The sequence below is a fragment of the Schistocerca piceifrons genome, chromosome 10, assembly GCF_021461385.2.
Source record: "Schistocerca piceifrons isolate TAMUIC-IGC-003096 chromosome 10, iqSchPice1.1, whole genome shotgun sequence".
NCBI classification, from domain to species: Eukaryota; Metazoa; Arthropoda; class Insecta; order Orthoptera; family Acrididae; genus Schistocerca; species Schistocerca piceifrons.
Window position 1 is genome coordinate 84,382,609 of NC_060147.1, and position 20,735 is coordinate 84,403,343.

General features: G+C 42.6%; 1 protein-coding gene across 1 annotated transcript in view; it reads left to right on the forward strand.

Moving 5' to 3' along the window:
* The window catches only part of LOC124718973 (unconventional myosin-Ia), a 784,983-nt gene that overhangs the window by 508,712 nt on the left and 255,536 nt on the right, over nt 1-20,735 (forward strand).

A 20,735-nucleotide genomic window follows, 5' to 3' on the forward strand; every position in this document is an offset into this window, starting at 1 on the left:
TACTTTGTGCCAGGAAGTACTTTTAACAAGGGAAGTGTTCAGGGATCTCGGAGTGAACCAAAGCAAAGTTGTTCGGACATGGAGGAGATACAGAGAGACAGGAACTGTCAGTGACAAGCCTCGCTCAGGCCGCCCAAGGGCTACTACTGCAGTAGATGACCGCTACATACGGATTATGTCTCTGGGAAACCCTGACAGCAACGCCACCATGTTGAATAACGCTCTTCGTGCAGCCACAGGACGTCGTGTTACGATTCAAACTGTGCGCAATAGGCTGCATGATGCACAACTTCACTCCCGAAGTCTATGGCGAGGTCCATCTTTGCAACCACGACATCATGCAGCGCGGTACAGATGGACCCAACAACATACCAAATTGACCATTCAGGACTGGCATCACGTTCTCTTCACCGACGAGTATCGAATATGCCTTCAACCAGACAATCGTCGGACACGTGTTTGGAGGTAACCTGGTCAGGCTTAACGCCTTATACACACTGTCCAGCGAGTGCAGCAAGGTGGAGGTTCCCTGCTGTGTTGGGGTGGTCGACGTACGCCGCTGGTGGTCATGGAAGGCGCCGTAACGGCTGTACGAACGTGAATGTCATCCTCCGACCGATAGTGCAACCATATCGGCAGCATACTGGCTAGGCATTCGTCTTCATGGACGACAATTCGAGTCCTCAACCTGCACATCTTGTGAGTGACTTCCTTCAGGATAACGACATCGCTCGACTAGAGTGGCCAGCATGTTTTCCAGACATGGACCCTATCGAACATGCCTGGGATAGATTGAAAACTGAACGATGTGACCCACCAACCACTCTGAGGGATCTGCACCGAATCGCCGTTGAGGAGTGGGACAATCTGGACGAACAGTGCCTTGATGAACTTGTGGATAGTATGCCACGACGAATACAGGCATGCATCAGCGCAAGATGATGTGCTTCTGTGTGTTAGAGGTACCGGTGTGCACAGCAATATGGACCACCACCTCTTAAGGTCTCGCTGTACGGTGCTACAACATGCAATGTGTAGTTTTCATGAGCCACAAAAAGGGCGGAAGTGATTTTTATGTTGATCACTATTCCAATTTTCTGTACAGGTTCCGGAACTCTCGGAACCGAAGTGATGCAAAACTTTTTTTGATGTGTGTAGAACACAAAAGTTGACGTACCTGTAACTTCTTAGGCCTAGAAGTTCTTAGTACATGACTTACTCTTTTGAAATGGTTGTTCATAAATAATTCACAGTTATATAAAAATATTAACGAAATTATTTGAAATCATGGCTTACTGCCATATAAGAGAGGCTTCAGCGTACACGGACTGGTAACGACGATGCGACCTAACAGAGCGAGGAGCAACGGGCTAGCTCGAATCGTTGTCTGACGAACGAAACGGTCTTGGCAGTGGATATTAGAAGAGAATAGTCTGTGTTTCGCTTCAATAGCAATTTGAAGTGTCGAGTTCTCTTGTATGAAGAGTTCTCTTGTATACACTTAACCTCTTTGACTTTAGACTGTTTTCCTGCGTCGCTTACGGGAGAGATGGTTGAAACCGATTGGTGTCGGTGCAGACACTGATTGTTGTGTTTGTTTTCCAGTCCAGCTGGGCAGAATTTTAAGAGTAGTCACATTGCTCTAAGATCTGGAGTAGTGGTGTATTGGAAGTGACTAATTTAACCTTGTCTCGCGGGTCTAAGAGAAGCTGGTAACCCTTTATAGCGTAGGTTAGCAGGACCTACAAATTATACAGGTCCGGCGTCAAACATTTAGGAGGAAGTCCACGAAGCAATACGTCGCGTGATTTACTGCTTGCTCAATGTACAGATTGAATATCATCGGGGATAGGCTACAACCCTGTCTCACTCCCTTCCCAACCACTGCTTCCCTTTCATTCCCCTCGACTCTTATAATTGCCTTCTGGTTTCTGTACAAATTGTAAATAGCCTTTCGCTCCCTGTATCTTACCCCTGCCACCTTCAGGATTTGAAAGAGAGTATTCCAGTCAACATTGTCAAAAGCTTTCTCTAAGTCTACAAATGCTAGAAACGTGGGTTTGCCTTTCCTAAATCTATCTTCTAAGATAAGTCGTAGGCTCAGTATTGCCTCACGTGTTCCAACATTTCTACGGAATCCAAACTGATCTTCCCCGAGGTCGGCTTCAACCAGTTTTTCCATTCGTCTGTAAAGAATTCGCGTTAGTATTTTGCAGCTGTGACTTATTAAACTGATAGTTCGGTAATTTTCACATCTGTCAACACCTGCTTTCTTTGGGATTGGAATTATTATATTCTTCTTGAAGTCTGAGGGTATTTCGCCTGTCTCATACATCTTGCTCACTAGATGGTAGAGTTTTGTCAGGACTGGCTCTCATAAGGCCATCAGTAGTTCTAATGGAATGTTGTCTACTCCTGGGGCTTGTTTTGACTCAGGTCTTTCAGTGCTCTGTCAAACTCTTCACGCAGTATCGTATCGCCTATTTCATCTTCATCTGCATCCTCTTCCATTTCCATAATATTGTCCTCAAGTACATCGCCCTTGTATAGACCCTCTCTATACTCCTTCCACCTTTCTGCTTTCCCCTCTTTGCTTGGAACTGGGTTTCCATCTGAGCTCTTGATATTCATACAAGTGGTTCTCTTACTCCAAAGGTCTCTTTAATTTCCCTGTAGGCAATATCTGTCTTACCCCTAGTGAGATAAGCCTCTACATTCTTACATTTCTCCTCTAGCCATGCCTGCTTAGCCATTTTGCACTTACTGTCAATCTCATTTTTGAGACGTTTGTATTCCTTTTTGCCTGCTTCATTTACTGCATTTTTATATTTACTCCTTTCATCAATTAAATTCAATATTTCTTCTGTTACCCGAGGATTTCTACTAGCCCTCGTCATTTTACCTACTTGATCCTCTGCTGCCTTCACTACTTCATCCCTCAAAGCTACCCATTCTTCTTCTACTGCATTTCTTTCCCCCATTCCTGTCAGTTGTTCCCTTATGTTCTCCCGGAAACTCTGTACAACCTCTGTTTTAGTCAGTTTATCCAGGTTCCATCTCCTTAAATTTCCACCTTTTTGCAGTTTCTTCAGTTTTAATCTACAGTTCGGAACCAATACATTGTGGTCAGAGTCCACATCTGCCCCTGGAAATGTCTTACAATTTAAAACCTGGTTCCTAAATCTCTGGCTTACCATAATATAATCTGCCTGATACCTTCTAGTATCTCCAGGATTCTTCGATGTATACAACCTTCTTTTATGATTCTTGAACCAAGTGTTAGCTATGATTAAGTTATGCTCTGTGCAAAATTCTAACAGGCGGCTTCCTCTTTCATTTCTTACCCCCAATCCATATTCACCCACTACGTTTCCTTCTCTTCCTTTTCCTACTATCGAATTCCCGTCACCCATGACTATTAAATTTTCGTCTTCCTTCACTATCTCAACAATTTCTTTTATGTCATCATACATTTCATCAATCTCTTCGTCATCAGCAGAGCTAGTTGGCATATAAACTTGTATGTAGGTTGCAGTAGGTACTGGAAGATGAAGAAGCTTGCACAGGATAGAGTAACATGGAGAGCTGCATCAAACCAGTCTCAGGACTGAAGACCACAACAACAACATACGTCTATGGTCACGAATTTTTGTCATCGACTACCGGTTTCGGTTTATAAGACCACCTTCCTATCTGTTTTATAAATACATGTCCTAATATACTGGAGCCATAGTGGCATCGTCAAGTGCCACCATGGCTCCAGTATATTAGGACATGTTTTTATGAAGCAGATCTGAAGATGGTCATTATAGACCGAAACCGGCAGCGTGATGACATAAAATTTGTGGCCATAGAAGTACAGGAATTTTATTCTATATTTGGGAGACTGTTCAGTTCGCGACTATGTCGCAGCTTGTTGATCTTTTAAAGCAAATGCAGCATTGTGCTTCATTGCTGCGTCAGTTTGTAAAAATATTTCCGGGCTAGAGTTGATGCAATGCAACAGATGTTGCCTAAGTCATAAATGCGTGATAGTTTGGAAGGTTTCCAATATCAGGATTCACATAATTGCTTTCCATTGTTACTTGAAAGTTGTAAACACGTTTCGATGATTACAAACTAAACCATATATGAGAATAAGTACGCAAAGTCACTAGTAACGTCAGTTCACACTCATGTAATGTACGTAAGCAGAGCCGATGTCTTGGTATTTAATGATCTTTAAACTCGTATTTGCACAATAATAACACGTATTTTGAGAGAATATTGACAGAAAACGTTTGTTTAGATGTAATCATTCACAGTAACAGCCTAACCTAACCCTATTTCTAACAAAGGTAAATAGTCTATTTTGAACTCACTTTCCAACCGGATGCGTCGTCTGGTGATTCTTTACTAACACAATCACTAAATCCAATGCTAAAACCGCTAAATATGTTTAAAATAACAAATAAACGAAAACCTCTCGGTATAATTGTCGTAAAATCGGTGGGAGGACCGTTCGGTAACAGGTCTCAGAAGCTTACTGAATACGATATTTCGATAAGGAACCGAAAATGACGTCACTACCGAGTTCGAGTCTCGATCCGGCACACAGTTTTAATCTGCCTGGAAGTTGCATATCAGCGCACACTCCGCTGCAGAGTGAAAATCTCATTCTGGACTACCGAGACTAACCTACTGCACCGATCAGTATGAACGATACAGAATAGGTCCCCTGGCGACGACAACGAGAAACGTACGGTATAGAGGAGGTGGGGGCAAGTCTTGTACACTCGATGTAAACGCGTACCTTAAACGAGTGCCAGGACAGACGGCAGTGCTGACATTATTGTCTCAGCAATGCTGTACCAGTTCTCATGCCATGTGTTTGTTGCTCTTTACATCGACATTCTTATTAAAGTAGCACTGATTGCTTTTCTCATTTTCTATAATAATACAAAATTTCAAATAAATACAAAATTTGCAAGTAACAATTACTCTTTTATACAAAAAGGTTTATTTAAAAACGAAAAAATTTTGCATAGCTGCTTTGGTTAACTGATTAAAAAACCACCAATTATCCCTTGACTCACGAGGTGACTTTTCTGTAACATATACTACGAAGTGTGGTCTCTGAGTCGCCTATCTTTAAACCAAGATTTAAGCTGTAAATCATTTGAAAACTTAATTTTTTGTATAAAAGTTATGGTTACAACTATGTAAGTGTTGTTTAAATGCTCCTTGTTGATTGTATTGCACTAAATAAAGGCAACAGTATTTTCTTTTCGTTTCAAGCAAAAATCACATACACTCCTGGAAATGGAAAAAAGAACACATTGACACCGGTGTGTCAGACCCACTATACTTGCTCCGGACACTGCGAGAGGGCTGTACAAGCAATGATCACACGCACGGCACAGCGGACACACCAGGAACCGCGGTGTTGGCCGTCGAATGGCGCTAGCTGCGCAGCATTTGTGCACCGCCGCCGTCAGAGTCAGCCAGTTTGCCGTGACATACGGAGCTCCATCGCAGTCTTTAACACTGGTAGCATGCCGCGACAGCGTGGACGTGAACCGTATGTGCAGTTGACGGACTTTGAGCGAGGGCGTATAGTGGGCATGCGGGAGGCCGGGTGGACGTACCGCCGAATTGCTCAACACGTGGGGCGTGAGGTCTCCACAGTACATCGATGTTGTCGCCAGTGGTCGGCGGAAGGTGCACGTGCCCGTCGACCTGGGACCGGACCGCAGCGACGCACGGATGCACGCCAAGACCGTAGGATCCTACGCAGTGCCGTAGGGGACCTCACCGCCACTTCCCAGCAAATTAGGGACACTGTTGCTCCTGGGGTATCGGCGAGGACCATTCGCAACCGTCTCCATGAAGCTGGGCTACGGTCCCGCACACCGTTAGGCCGTCTTCCGCTCACGCCCCAACATCGTGCAGCCCGCCTCCAGTGGTGTCGCGACAGGCGTGAATGGAGGGACGAATGGAGACGTGTCGTCTTCAGCGATGAGAGTCGCTTCTGCCTTGGTGCCAATGATGGTCGTATGCGTGTTTGGCGCCGTGCAGGTGAGCGCCACAATCAGGACTGCATACGACCGAGGCACACAGGGCCAACACCCGGCATCATGGTGTGGGGAGCGATCTCCTACACTGGCCATACACCACTGGTGATCGTCGAGGGGACACTGAATAGTGCACGGTACATCCAAACCGTCATCGAACCCATCGTTCTACCATTCCTAGACCGGCAAGGGAACTTGCTGTTCCAACAGGACAATGCACGTCCGCATGTATCCCGTGCCACCCAACGTGCTCTAGAAGGTGTAAGTCAACTACCCTGGCCAGCAAGATCTCCGGATCTGTCCCCCATTGAGCATGTTTGGGACTGGATGAAGCGTCGTCTCACGCGGTCTGCACGTCCAGCACGAACGCTGGTCCAACTGAGGCGCCAGGTGGAAATGGCATGGCAAGCCGTTCCACAGGACTACATCCAGCATCTCTACGATCGTCTCCATGGGAGAATAGCAGCCTGCATTGCTGCGAAAGGTGGATATACACTGTACTAGTGCCGACATTGTGCATGCTCTGTTGCCTGTGTCTATGTGCCTGTGGTTCTGTCAGTGTGATCATGTGATGTATCTGACCCCAGGAATGTGTCAATAAAGTTTCCCCTTCCTGGGACAATGAATTCACGGTGTTCTTATTTCAGTTTCCAGGAGTGTACTTATGTGAAGCTTCTTCAATAGTACACAAAACGAACTGTTAGAGAACTGAACTTTACGTTCTGTAAAATTATGGTATATCTGTAGAAAGCAAATTTTCGCATAAAACTAATTTCTGCGGTTTAAACTTGCATATAAAAACTGAACTCAATAGCTAGAAAAAGAAAGGCTGCAAAATTAATATTCAGTACTGAGGTGTACATATTTCTTTACCACCACTCAGAACACATTTAATTTTAACTAACACTAAGTATTTTGTTGGAGAAACAGAAAGGTCCTCATCACCATTGTCCTCAAGTTCTTCCTCTGAAATGTCCTCTTGTTCGCTATCAGAATCGTGATCACTGGCTATCGAAAAATCGTTGTCTTCTTCGTCTACGTCTTGTTCTTTATCATTGACATCATTCTCCACCCACTAACTAAAAGTTTCGTCGCACTTGTGTGTGTAAAATTGACACGTTCTTGCTAACACATTTTGTACTGTACTGTCGAAAGCAGGTGCGTAGTTCACGAGGTTCGGTCTAGGAGACACCATCACAATGAAATATGGCGATAATGCAACTGACAATGATAATTTGTTGGGTTGGTGATCAAAGAGGATAGGCGGTGTATCAAAACGTTCCGCCATGATTGATCTACGAGAGCGACTTGGAAAATTGTGGCGCGGTCTGAGAGACCACACCTCGGGAGTTAAGGGTTATAACCGAGACCAAATCAATACCGGAAAATACCGGTTATTCAGAACTAAAATGCTGTTATCGGTTTTCAAAGAAGGCTCTAAGCAGCATGGGACTTAAAAAAAAATGGTTCAAATGGCTCTGAGCACTATGGGACTTAACTTCTGAGGTCATCAGTCCCCTAGAACTTAGAACTACTTAAACCTAACTAACCTAAGGACATCACACACATCCATGCCCGAGGTAGGATTCGAACCTGCGACCGTAGCAGCAGCGCGGTTCCTGACTGAAGCGCCTAGAACCGCTCGGCCACAGCGGCCAGCTTATCGGTTTTAACCGGTCGGTTTCTCCTATCACTAGCTGGAGCGAAGTCAACGTTCTATCTCGTCCAAAAGGTGTACATTGGCTTCAGGTCGTGATTCTGAGCAGACCAGTCCATTTCAGGAATGCTATTGTCCACAAACCATTGCCTTCATGACAAGCTGCATTGTCATGCTGATACAAACAGTCATAACCTCGGAACTCTTCCCGTGCTAGACTCGGAACCTAACGCTGTAAAATATGCTCATATCCCTCCGCGTTTAGCGTTTTCTTATGTTCTATAAGGGAACGAGGTAATTAAATCATAACCACCAAAAACACCTCCTTAGAGTAAAACCACCTCCTGTGTACTTCACTGATGGCGCTATACATGATGAGAGGTAACCTTCTCTAGGCATCTGACAGATCCAACCCCTTCCATGAGATTGCCATGGGGTACGGCGTGATTCATCATTCTAGATCATTCGTTTCCAGACATCAGCAATGATTACAGAAATGTGTGCCTCAAGAGAAGCAGCTCCACCACCGTACGACATTCTTTTCAACACCTTAGAGGCGGCCACACACGCAACTATGTGCTTGACAAGCACCCTTGAGCAAGCATTAACACTGTCCAAGCAGCTTGATGTTTGATCGAATTTCGAGCATGCAAGTTTGTGCAAGCATTCAAACGTACGTATGCTTGAGCGTGTGTACCTAGAATAGGGAGGCTTGTGCAAGCATTTGTTAGTGATCTGATTGGGTTTAATTTTATTTGCTAGTATTAAACTACATTCTGATAATGGTTGCACTGTAATGCAGGTCGAGTCAAAGAACACAATATTACATGGAGAAAAAGAGAAATAAGAAAATCAACGCTACTGTTACTCTTTTTTCATACTGTGTCTACCGCGAATTGTTAATATGGAAATAGTATTTTCATTTCCCTAACCAGTCCTTACTACACGTATCACGTTGTCTCATTTGGATATAAGGTGTACAACTTTGCTTCCGCCGTTTTTCGCTAACATTTGATACTTTAATGAAGCAGATTGGTTACACATGAATCATTCAAAGTATTTTCCATCGCTGGCCACTACTTTCTCCAATCTTTGGGGCACTACTTTCTCCCATCTTTCGGGCAATATTCGAATCCCGCGTCGAAAAAATTGTTCATCTTTTGAAGCGATCCACGAATCGATCCAGTTTGTGACTTCTTCATGAGATCTGAAGTGTTGGTCAGCCAGGCCATGCGCCATTGATCTAAACATGTGATAGTCAGAGGGAGAAATGTCTGGATAATATGGCGGGTGGGGCAGGACTTTCCATTTTAACGTTTCCAAGTACGTTTTGACCTCTTTTTCATCGTGGGGTCGATCATTGTCGTGCTGAAAAATCACTTTTATCGTGCCTCTCGCTGTATTGCGGCCGTTGGTCTTTTAATGCTCTGCTCAGACGCATTAATTGCGTTCGATAACGAGCACCTGTGATTGTTTCACTTGGTTTTAACTCCTCATAGTACACGACGCCGAGCTGGTCCCACCAAATGCAGAGCACGATCTTGTGGAGCCGTAAATATTCGATTTGGCTGTCGACGTGGAAGCATGGCCGGGATATCCCCATGATGTTGTACGTTTCGTGCTATCGTAATGAACCCATTTTCCGTCCCCCGTCACAATGCAGAAATACCTTCCGTTTATGCCTCTGAAACAACTGTTCACAAACAAACGAACGCCGTTCAACGTCTCTTGGTTTCAGCTACACGGGACCGAAGTTCCTTCTTTCTGAATCATGCCTATAGCCTTGAGACGTTTTGAAATGGCTTGCTGTGCCACTCTCACTAATCGTGCCAATTCTTCTTGAGTTTGACGCGAGTCTTCACTAAGCAATGTCTCCAATTTTCGAAAACATTCTCTCTTCCACCACTATGCCGGTCTACGGCGTTAAAATCACCGTTCTTGAAGCGTTGAAACCGCTCACACTTTCTTTCACTAATAGCGTCCTTACCATACGTACTTGAGAGCATGGGATCAGATTCAGCCACTGTTTTCTTCATACTGAAACAAAACAGTAACGCCTCCCGCAAATGGCGAGAATTAGGCTTGTAAACTGACATTTTCAATCAAGAACAACTTTATGATGCAGACACAAATCGAATAGGTTATGTTGACAGAGGTCTAAGCTAATTGCCTGACGTCTGCGAACTGTTTCTTTCGACCGCCACTTACCGTTTTCGCCATCTATCGGCAAACGACGGAAGCAAAGTTGTACACCTTCTATGTAGACGCTGCCAAATCTAGCGCTTCATCGTCTGACTTTGACATTTTCTCGTAAACAAACTAATGCTTGTGGAGGGTATCCTGCTCAAAAGAGGCCCTACAAACAAACTTTTGCGTAAATTACACTTAAAGGCTTTGCATAAAAATCAGGAAAAGGAGAGTAATGAACATGTCATACCATGTTCATGGGGAAGTGAAGATGAGTCACAAAAGATGCTTGAAGTGACCGCCCTCGAATTGTAAACACAATTGAACATGACACAGCAGATTCTCGAATGTTGCTGCCGGAACCTCTGGTGTCACTACCTGGATTTCCAAGTTGTGTAATTTGTCGCTGCAGACCTTGTCTTTTAGGTCACCCCAAAGGAAAAAGTCGGTTGGTGTTAAATCGCGTGACCTGGGGGCCCACAGTCCTTTAGAAATCACTCTGTCGGAGAAAAATGATTTGACCTCAGCCACGGTTATTCAAGACTTGTGGCATGTGGCGCCATCCTGATGATACCAGTCGAGGCCGGTCGTTGTGGCCGTGCGGTTCTAGGCGCTTCAGTCTGGAACCGCGTGACCGCTACGGTCGCAGGCTCGAGTCCTGCCTCGGGCATGGATGTGTGTGATGTCCTTAGGTTAGTTAGGTTTAAGTAGTTCTAAGTCCTAGGGGACTGATGACCACAGATGTTAAGTCCCATAGTGCTCAGAGCCATTTGATACCAGTCGAGGGTAAGTTTTCCATCGTCCAGCTGGTTTACAAAGTCCCGAAATATTTCGATGTAAACTGCATTTCCCCCCCCATGAACCATGGACCTTGCCGTTGGTGGGGAGGCTTGCGTGCCTCAGGGATACAGATGGCCGTACCGTAGGTGCAACCACGACGGAGGGGTATCTGTTGAGAGGCCAGACAAGCGTGTGGTTCCTGAAGAGGGGCAGCAGCCTTTTCAGTACTTGCAGGGGCAACAGTCTGGATAATTGACGGATCTGTCCTTGTAACACTAACCAAAACGTCCTTGCTGTGCAGGTACTGCGAACGGCTGAAAGCAAGGGGAAAGTACAGCCGTAATTTTTCCCGAGGGCATGCCGCTTTACTGTATGGTTAAATGGTGATGGCGTCCTCTTGGGTAAAATATTCCGGAGGTAAAATAGTCCCCCATTCGGATCTAAGGGCAGGGACTACTCAGGGGGACGTCGTTATCAGGAAAAAGAAAACTGGCGTTCTACGGATCGGAGCGTGGAATGTCAGATCCCTCAATCGGGCAGGTGGGTTAGAAAATTTAAAAAGAGAAATGGATAGGTTAAAGATAAATATAGTGGGAATTAGTGAAGTTCGGTGGCAGGAGGAACAAGACTTTTGGTCAGGCGAATACAGGGTTATAAATACAAAGTCAAATAGGGGTAATGCACGAGTAAGTTTAACAATGAATAAAAAAATAGGAATGCGGGTAAGCTGCTACAAACAGCATAGTGAACGCATTATTGTGGCCAAGATAGACACGAAGACACCTACTACAGTAGTACAAGTTTATATGCCAACTAGCTCTGCAGATGACGAAGAAATTGAAGAAATGTATGATGAAATAAAGGAAATTATTCAGATAGTGAAGGGAGACGAAAATATAATAGTCATGGGTGACTGGAATTCGGTAGTAGGGAAAGGGAGAGAAGGAAACGTAGTAGGTGAATATGGATTGGGGCTAAGAAATGAAAGAGGAAGCCGCCTGGTAGAACTTTGCACACAGCACAACTTAATCATAGTTAACACTTGATTCAAGAATCATGAAAGAAGGTTGTATACAGGAAGAACCCTGGAGATACTAAAAGGTATCAGATAGATTATATAATGGTAAGACAGAGATTTAGGAACCAGGTTTTAAATTGTAAGACATTTCCAGGGGCAGATGTGGACTCTGAACACAATCTATTGGTTATGAACTGTAGATTAAAACTGAAGAAACTGCAAAAAGGTGGGAATTTAAGGAGATGGGACCTGGATAAACTGAAAGAACCAGAGGTTGTACAGAGATTCAGGGAGAGCATAAGGGAACAATTGACAGGAATGGGGGAAAGAAATACAGTAGAAGAAGAACGGGTAGCTTTGAGGAATGAAATAGTGAAGGCAGCAGAGGATCAAGTAGGTAAAAAGACGAGGGCTAGTAGAAATCCTTGGGTAAGAAGAGATACTGAATTTAATTGAAGAAAGGAGAAAATAAAAAAATGCAGTAAGTGAAGCAGGCAAAAAGGAACACAAACGTCTCAAAAATGAGATCAACAGAGAGTGCAAAATGGCTAAGCAGGGATGGCTAGAGGACAAATGTAAGGATGTAGAGGCTTATCTCACGAGGGCTAAGATAGATACTGCCTACAGGAAAATTAAAAAGACCTTTGGAGAAAAGAGAACCACTTGCATGAATATCAAGAGCTCAGATGGAAACCCAGTTCTAAGCAAAGAAGGGAAAGCAGAAAGGTGGAAGGAGTATATAGAGGGTCTATACAAGGGCGATGTACTTGAGGACAGTCCTGACAAAACTCTACCATCTGGTGAGCAAGATGTATGAGACAGGCGAAATACCCTCAGACTTCAAGAAGAATATAATAATTCCAATCCCAAAGAAAGCAGGTGTTGACAGATGTGAAAATTACCGAACAATCAGTTTAATAAGTCACGGATGCAAAATACTAACACGAATTCTTTACAGACGAATGGAAAACTAGTAGAAGCCGACCTTGGGGAAGATCAGTTTGGATTCCGTAGAAATACTGGAACACGTGAGGCAATACTGACCCTACGGCTTATCTTAGAAGCTAGATTAAGGAAAGGCAAACCTACATTTCTAGCATTTGTAGACTTAGAGAAAGCTATTGACGATGTTGACTGGAATACTCTCTTTCAAATTCTGAAGGTGGTAGGGGTAAAATACAGGGAGCGAAAGGCTATTTACAATTTGTATAGAAACCAAATGGCAGCTATAAGAGTTGAGGGGCATGAAAGGGAAGCAGTGGTTGGGAAGGGAGTGAGACAGGGTTGTAGCCTCTACCCGATGTTATTCAATCTGTATATTGAGAAAGCAGTGAAGGAAACAAAAGAAAAATTCGGAGTAGGTATTAAAATCCACGGAGAAGAAATAAAAACTTTGAGGGTTGCCGATGACATTGTAATTCTGTCAGAGACAGCAAAGGACTTGGAAGAGCAGTTGAACGGAATGGATAGTGTCTTGAAGGGAGGATTTAAGATGAACATCAACAATAGCAAAACGAGGATAATGGAATGTAGTGGAATTAAGTCGGGTGATGTTGAGGGTATTAGATTAGGAAATGAGGCACTTAAAGTAGTGAAGGAGTTTCGCTATTTGGGGAGCAAAATAACTGATGATGGTCGAAGTAGAGAGGATATAAAATGTAGACTGGCAATGGGAAGGAAAGCGTTTCTGAAGAAGAGAAATTTGTTAACATCGAGTATATATGTAAGTGTCAGGAAGTCGTTTCTGAAAGTATTTGTATGGAGTATAGCCATGTATGGAAGTGAAACATGGACGATAAATAGGTTGGACAAGAAGCGAATAGAAGCTTTCGAAATGTGGTGCTACAGAAGAATGCTGAATATTAGATGGGTAGATCACATAACTAATGAGGAGATATTGAATAGAATTGGGGAGAACAGCATTGGGGAGAAGAGAAGTTTGTGGCGCAACTTGACTAGAAGAAGGGATCGGTTGGTAGGACATGTTCTGAGGCATCAAGGGATCACCAATTTAGTATTGGAGGGCAGCGTGGAGGGTAAAAATCATAGAGGAAGACCAAGAGATGAGTACACCAAGCAGATTCAGAAGGATGTAGGTTGCAGTAGGTACTGGGAGATGAAGAAGCTTGCACAGGATAGAGTAGCATGGAGAGCTGCGTCAAACCAGTCTCAGGACTGAAGACCGCGACAACAACAACAACAACAACAACAACAACAACTGCATTTGTCACAGTAGACTCGAAAAATATTGGTCCGATGATGCGACGCAGTCATATTTGCACAGAACCCGCCGTTCTTTTGTGAATGCAGGGGTTGCTCGACCAGCGCATGTGGATTTTCATTACACCACGAACGCGTGTTGTGAGAGTGTACATAGTCAGGGAGGTAGAACCACGCCTGAACCATGTGTACTGCAATATTCCTGGACTTTGAGCAATAAATTTCTGAAACCAACGGCAAAAAGTAATACGCTTGTCTTTGTCATTGACATGCAGTTCCTCAACAATTGTAAACCTGTAAGAGTACATACCCGTTTTCTTCGCAGTTCATTCACCCCGTTTACGTGGGACTCCCAAAATCAGATTTCGGAAAGCAATTTCCCAATACCTCTTTGGGAGGTCACGTAAACACTTCAAAATCGATTCTGGAGATCCGCTTCTAGTTGCCGGTTTTCCAATTCCGCAATCGATTTTTGCGCCCATGTAAACGCGACCGGTTTTGAAACGTGCTTGGGCTGTCAGGTTTCGTCTTGTTTTTAAAAAAAATTTGCTAATATGGACGTTGTGCCTTTTTGTACAATAATGGATAAGTAGAAATACTAGATGGATGGATGGATTGTTTGGGGGAAGAGACCAAACAGCGAGGTCATCGGTCTCATCGGATTAGGGAAGGATGGGGAAGGAAGTCGGCCGTGCCCTTTCAAAGGAACCATCCCAGCATTTGCCTGGAGCGATTTAGGGAAATCACGGAAAACCTAAATCAGGTTGGCCGGACGCGGGAATGAACCGTCGTCCTCCCGAATGCGAGTCCAGTGTGCTACCACTGCCCCACCTCGCTCGGTCTAGAAATACTAGACTAAAGCTGTTTACACCTCGCCAGAAACTATAAAGCTTTTTTCCAGGCGCCATATTTAACTGGGCTGGCAAAACCGCTGCCGTAACATGTAAACCTTATAGCGAAAAACGGTTTCCCAAATTCGGTTTTCGCTTTTCAGATGTGTCGCATGTGAACGTTGTGTCATTGCGTACTTTGCAATACATATCGTATGGAATGATCCTAGTAATGAATTATCTAAGTTTTATTCTTTAGTCAAAATTTTGGCTGCATGACTCATTCCCACACTTTCAACAATCGAACGTGCGAGCGCAAACACGTCAACAATTGAGTGACCGGTGTGCATGCGAGCGACAGAATGACTGTGCAGGAGTGCAATTGGGCAACGTTTCGTTGGCAGTTCTTTAACCTAAGAGTCACTATTTTTCACTTGTTTGTTTATTTTTGTGTTGCCGTTTAAACGGAAGAATTGACAAATCAGCAGAGAGAGTCACCTCTACCAAAAGTGAAGCTTAGCAGTTATTTGATGACCTCAGAAGTCTTTGGTAAATACTTCAAACACGAGAAGGCATTTATGAAATCGCTCCACTTCAACAGCAACGTAAAATTATTTACTTAACAAGGAATTCAAATCGTAGCAGTGCAATCTGCCATGATAAACTTGATCAGATGGAAGAATTCACTTTAACTGCTTTTCTAAATTTTTTTAAATTAGGTTCTACTATAAATAGGTACATTTTGTACTGCTCTCCAAAAAATGGATAACCATCGGAAAATTTCTGCTTGTGTCTGGCTGTGTGCCCAACTCCTAAAATATCGAACTGATTCGAATGATAACAAGGACTGACGATAGCTTTCTCTCAGATAGTGTGCGTACCGTGAAGCGGTAGATTGAAATTGATCGGATATTTCGAATTATGTCCCAGTCTAGACACGAGTTCATTGAAGAAACTTTTTCCACGAAGCCCCTATACAATTCCTAGAAGCATATATATATGAATTGTGAAGTACAGTGTATAAACGTCGTAAATAGCAGTGCTGGCAGGTGTTGCAACCGTTTTGTCATATGCACATGTAGAGAGTTTGTGTAACGGAAAGAAAGCGCAGGATATTAACTGAAGTTGGAGGGAGAACCCAGTGTGATCTGGTTAAAAATTTTAACATTGTGACTGTATATGCAATGTATAGATTAGATTAGATTCAGTTTTCGTTCCATAGACGTGAAAATGAGATGACTCCCGTGGGTGCTCTTACACTTGATATTATGTATTGAGCTATTGGTTGAAAATAGACATTTTATTTGCTAAAAATTTCATTGGGGATTAAATATACTGTGAAGCAGTGGTTAGAATATCCATCTCCTTGAACAGTTTTCTACATGATTTTATTGAATTTACGCCACAAATGAGTCTTATTACACGCTTTTGCACTCTAAAGACTTGCCCAGTTAAACACGTTGCCCCACAATATGATCCCATATGACATAATAGCAGGGAGGTAAGCAGAGTTTTTTTGTATTTATATGGCCTACATCTGACATAATTCACTCTGCGAATACAGTCTTGTTTAGGCGCTTCAACAATTGTGTGGTATACCCTTCCCAATTGAATTTATTATCGATTTGTAATCTCAGTTCAAATGGTTCAAATGGCTCTGAGCACTATGGGACTTAACATCTTAGGTCATCAGTCCCCTAGAACTTAGAACTACTTAAACCTAACTAATCTAAGGACATCACACACATCCATGCCCGAGGCAGGATTCGAACCTGCGACCGTAGCGGTCGCGCGGTTCCAGACTGAAGCGCCTAGAACCGCTCGGCCACTTCGGCCGGCTGTAATCCCAGTAATTTAACACTGTCAGCCTCTTCTATCTGCGTGTCGTCGTATGTTGTACACATGCTGGAAAGAAATCTCTTGCAGGACCTGAACTGCATATAGTGTGTCTTTTCAAAGATTAATGACGGTGAATTAGCTTGAAACCATTTATTAATGTCAGTGAAACTTTGATTAGCATCCATTTCTAAATCTGTACTTAACTTGCTATTTATTGTAATGTTTGTATCATCTGCAAAAATAAACTTACCATGTTGCCATGTAACAAATGAGAAGTCATTATGTATGCGAGAAAAAAAAACGACCGACCCAAGATGGAACCCTGAGGTACTCAATGTGTTCCATACAACTAAAATAGTAACAGTAGGCAGAAAAATTTCTGTCAGAAATATGACATTTCTTGGTAATAACACAAGGAATATTTTCAGTTAGATTATACAAGACGCAGACTGATTGAAAGCAGTCTATAATCTGTACCCGAGGAGCTAAGCAAGCACCTGTTGATCTGCTGAGCTCAAAAAGTTAAGAGCAAAAAATCTAAAAGACCTCAAGAAATAGCCATTTGACTGCTAAAGGATCGTGGAGTTGAGCAAAAATTAAATCTGGAACGTTGTGCTTTTTTTCAGTGTATTTAGCTGTCTAACTTAAGCATCAGTACATTTTAAACCCAGTGTTGCGCTTTTAATTTTCAGCTCATGCCCTTTCTGTCACATGTGGGAAGCTACTAAATAAATTGTGTGTGTGTGTGTGTGTGTGTGTGTACGAGAGAGAGAGAGGGGGAGGGGGGGGGGGAAGTAGATAGACATGAAAGATCAGTGGGTTTTTATATTTGTATTCTTTTTTAATGTTAGTGACAACTCTTCATTTGGCTATATTTTTCAAAGTGGTTTGTCCTCCCTGAATAATTCTTCAAATTCTAACATAAAGCCGTTACCCTACAGGATCATAATGGAACGAAACAAAATTATGCAACCATAGTTAATAGGCAAACGGGTTGTAACTTTAATACCACAGGTGAGAAGTTTGCCACCTACGATTTATCTGATTGCTTGGAACTATAAGCAGTCAGTGATCAATTTCTGCAATTTGTGTGCACACATGCAATCTTCAGACAGAGCTTGCAAATCGGCAATTGACTACTTCGACACAATACTGTGTGGGGCCTCTTAAATATAGAGCAAATTTTGTCACCAACATACTCAGCCCTTGAATGGTACCTCACATCAATCAGTTACAGCAGTGTTTATTCCTTATTTACATTATTTGGCTTCTACAACTCCCATTGATAGTGTCACCTCCCAGTGTAATGTAAATGGAGAACTCTTGTTACACTAAAGATCAGTTACACTAAAGATCAGTAAACAAAGTAAGAGCCTACGGAATATCAGACCAGCTGTGTGGCTGTATTGAAGAGTTTTTAGCAAACAGAACACAGCGTGTTGTTCTCAATGGAGAAACGTCTACAGACGTTAAAGTAACCTCTGGCGTGCCACAGGGGAGTGTTATGGGACCATTGATTTTCACAATATATACAAATGACCTAGTAGACAGAGTCGGAAGTTCCATGCAGCTTTTTGCAGATGATGCTGTAGTATACAGAGAAGCTGCAGCATTAGAAAATTGCAGTGAAATGCAGGAAGATCTGCAGCGGATAGGCACTTGCTGCAGGGAGTGGCAACCGACCCTTAACATAGACAAATGTAACGTATTGCAAATACATAGAAAGAAGGATCCTTTATTTTATCATTATATGATATGATAGTGGAACAAACACTGGTAGCAGTTACTTCTGTAAAATATCTGGGAGTATGCGTGCGGAATGATTTGAAGTGGAATGATCGTATAAAATTAATTGTTGGTAAGGCGGGTACCAGGTTGATATTCATTGGGAGAGTCCTTAGAAAATGTAGTCCATCAACAAAGGAGGTGGCTTACAAAACACTCGTTCGACCTATACTTGAGTATTGCTCATCAGTGTGGGATCCGTACCAGGTCGGGTTGACAGAGGAGATAGAGAAGATCCAAAGAAGAGCGGCGCGTTTCGTCACAGGATTATTTGGTAAGCGTGATAGCGTTACGGAGATGTTTAGCAAACTCAAGTGGCAGACTCTGCAAGAGAGGCACTCTGCATCACGGTTTAGCTTGCTGTCCAGGTTTCGAGAGGGTGCGTTTCTGGATGATGTATCGAATGTATTGCTTCCCCCTACTTATACCTCCCGAGGAGATCACGAATGTAAAATTAGAGAGATTCGAGTGTGTATGGAGCTTTTCCGGCAGTTGTTCTTCTCGCGAACCATACGCAACTGGAACCGGAAAGGGAGGTAATGACAGTGGCACGTAAAGTGCCCTCCGCTACACACTGTTATGTGGCTTGCGGAGTATAAATGTAGATGTAGATGTATGTTGTCACTACACATATAAAAGATTTCTGGTTTGCTGTAGGGAGATGGGGAAGGGGGGGGGGGGGGGGGCGAGAAGCGGTCTCGCTCTAATCTAATTTCAAATGTCGATCTCATTGGTCCTGCATTAGTGTTCATGAATATGCCATTTGTACAATATTTTAAACACAAATAGACAATATTTTGCATCATTTAGGACACTGTGCATTGTCACTCCAGTCTGTAAATTGCAAATACAGTCTTCAGGTCCTCTGTTTCTGTTTCTTTTATCAGTCTTGTAATTCAGCTACAAATAGCTACACAATGACTTAGCAATTTCATTGGTATACACTAAAAAAATGTAAATTAAAATGTCTACATTTTATTTAGAAGTTAGGAAGTTTAATCATTTATCAAGCATCTTCATGAATAACTCAAAATCAGGAGCTGGAGTCCAGTATATAGTAACTGTTACTATTAATTTCCCATGCCCTTTTGCTTCTGTAGCAGAAGCTACCAAATTTCAATTGTTGGTACAGCAAAATCTAAGAGTATCAATGTTTTTATATTAATATTCATTTTTAAAATAAGTGGTAGCACCTCCTTTCACTCAATTTTTCTTACTGGATTGTGCTCCCTGAAAAACTACTAATGGTAATGCTATGTCCTTACACCATATTGTCATAACAAAAGTAAACATAATAAAACAACTACACCAAATAGCTAGAAAAACGTGTTGTAGCCAGCCAGTTATGTTCCCTCACATGGATGATTCATTGGACTACCTGGAAACTATGAGTGATCAGCAGTCCATTGCTACAATCTGCAGTTTGTGGACATATGTGCAATCCAAAGATGGCTCATGTAACCTGGTTATTGACTGCTGTGAGCTGTCACTAGTTTGTGAGACCCTTTAGTTACAGAGCTAACTCCGACCTCGGATGACACTACAAATCACTCAGTTCCTACAGTTTCTGTTCTGTATTTACATTATTTATACATCACCATACATTGTAACAGAAGGCCTCGTGCTACACTGCAGATTTTATGTGTCAGTGCAACAGAGATACAAGATGTCTAGTTTTCTGGACAAGGAGGTGGGGGCCGAAGACCAATATCACTCAAATACACTTTCAAATGTTGACATTATTATTGCTTCATTAATGTCTGTATTGTGCTCTTTAACAACATATTAGCCTCAAATAAACAGTATTTTGCATAATTCAGAGTAGTGTACATTTTTACCTTATTCACAGGCCTCAGACCTCGTGCATTGTGCTTATCTTAGAGTAAAGGTTCAGCAGTGCAATAATTGCATATTTTCCAACATGTATATTTGTTTGCTATTGTATTAGTTTTTTTAGGAATAATAAACTCTGTTCTCTTGAAAGCAGAGGATATACTGTTAACATATGCATTTTGCTTGGTGATCTATATTGATGTTACTGCTGTATTATAACTCAGTAACTGACACACTTATGTCTCTCTTTGCATGGTTCTCTTGAAGGCATTTGTGATGCAGCTTTTCACTGACAAGATGTTTCATAATTTCATCTCATAGGTTAAACTCTTTCTCAACGTCTGTGCCTAGCTGTGTCTATTTCTCCATTTCATTTTATTGCCTAGATCCCTATTTCTGTTCTTGTGTTCTCGGGTAGTGCCCAGGGATGTTTTTTTATTGTCTCATTTTTGTCATGATATTGGATACATTAGTGCACACAATAGGCAATAGGGAATTTAAAAAATGTTTACAGGTAGTTAAATATCAGTTTT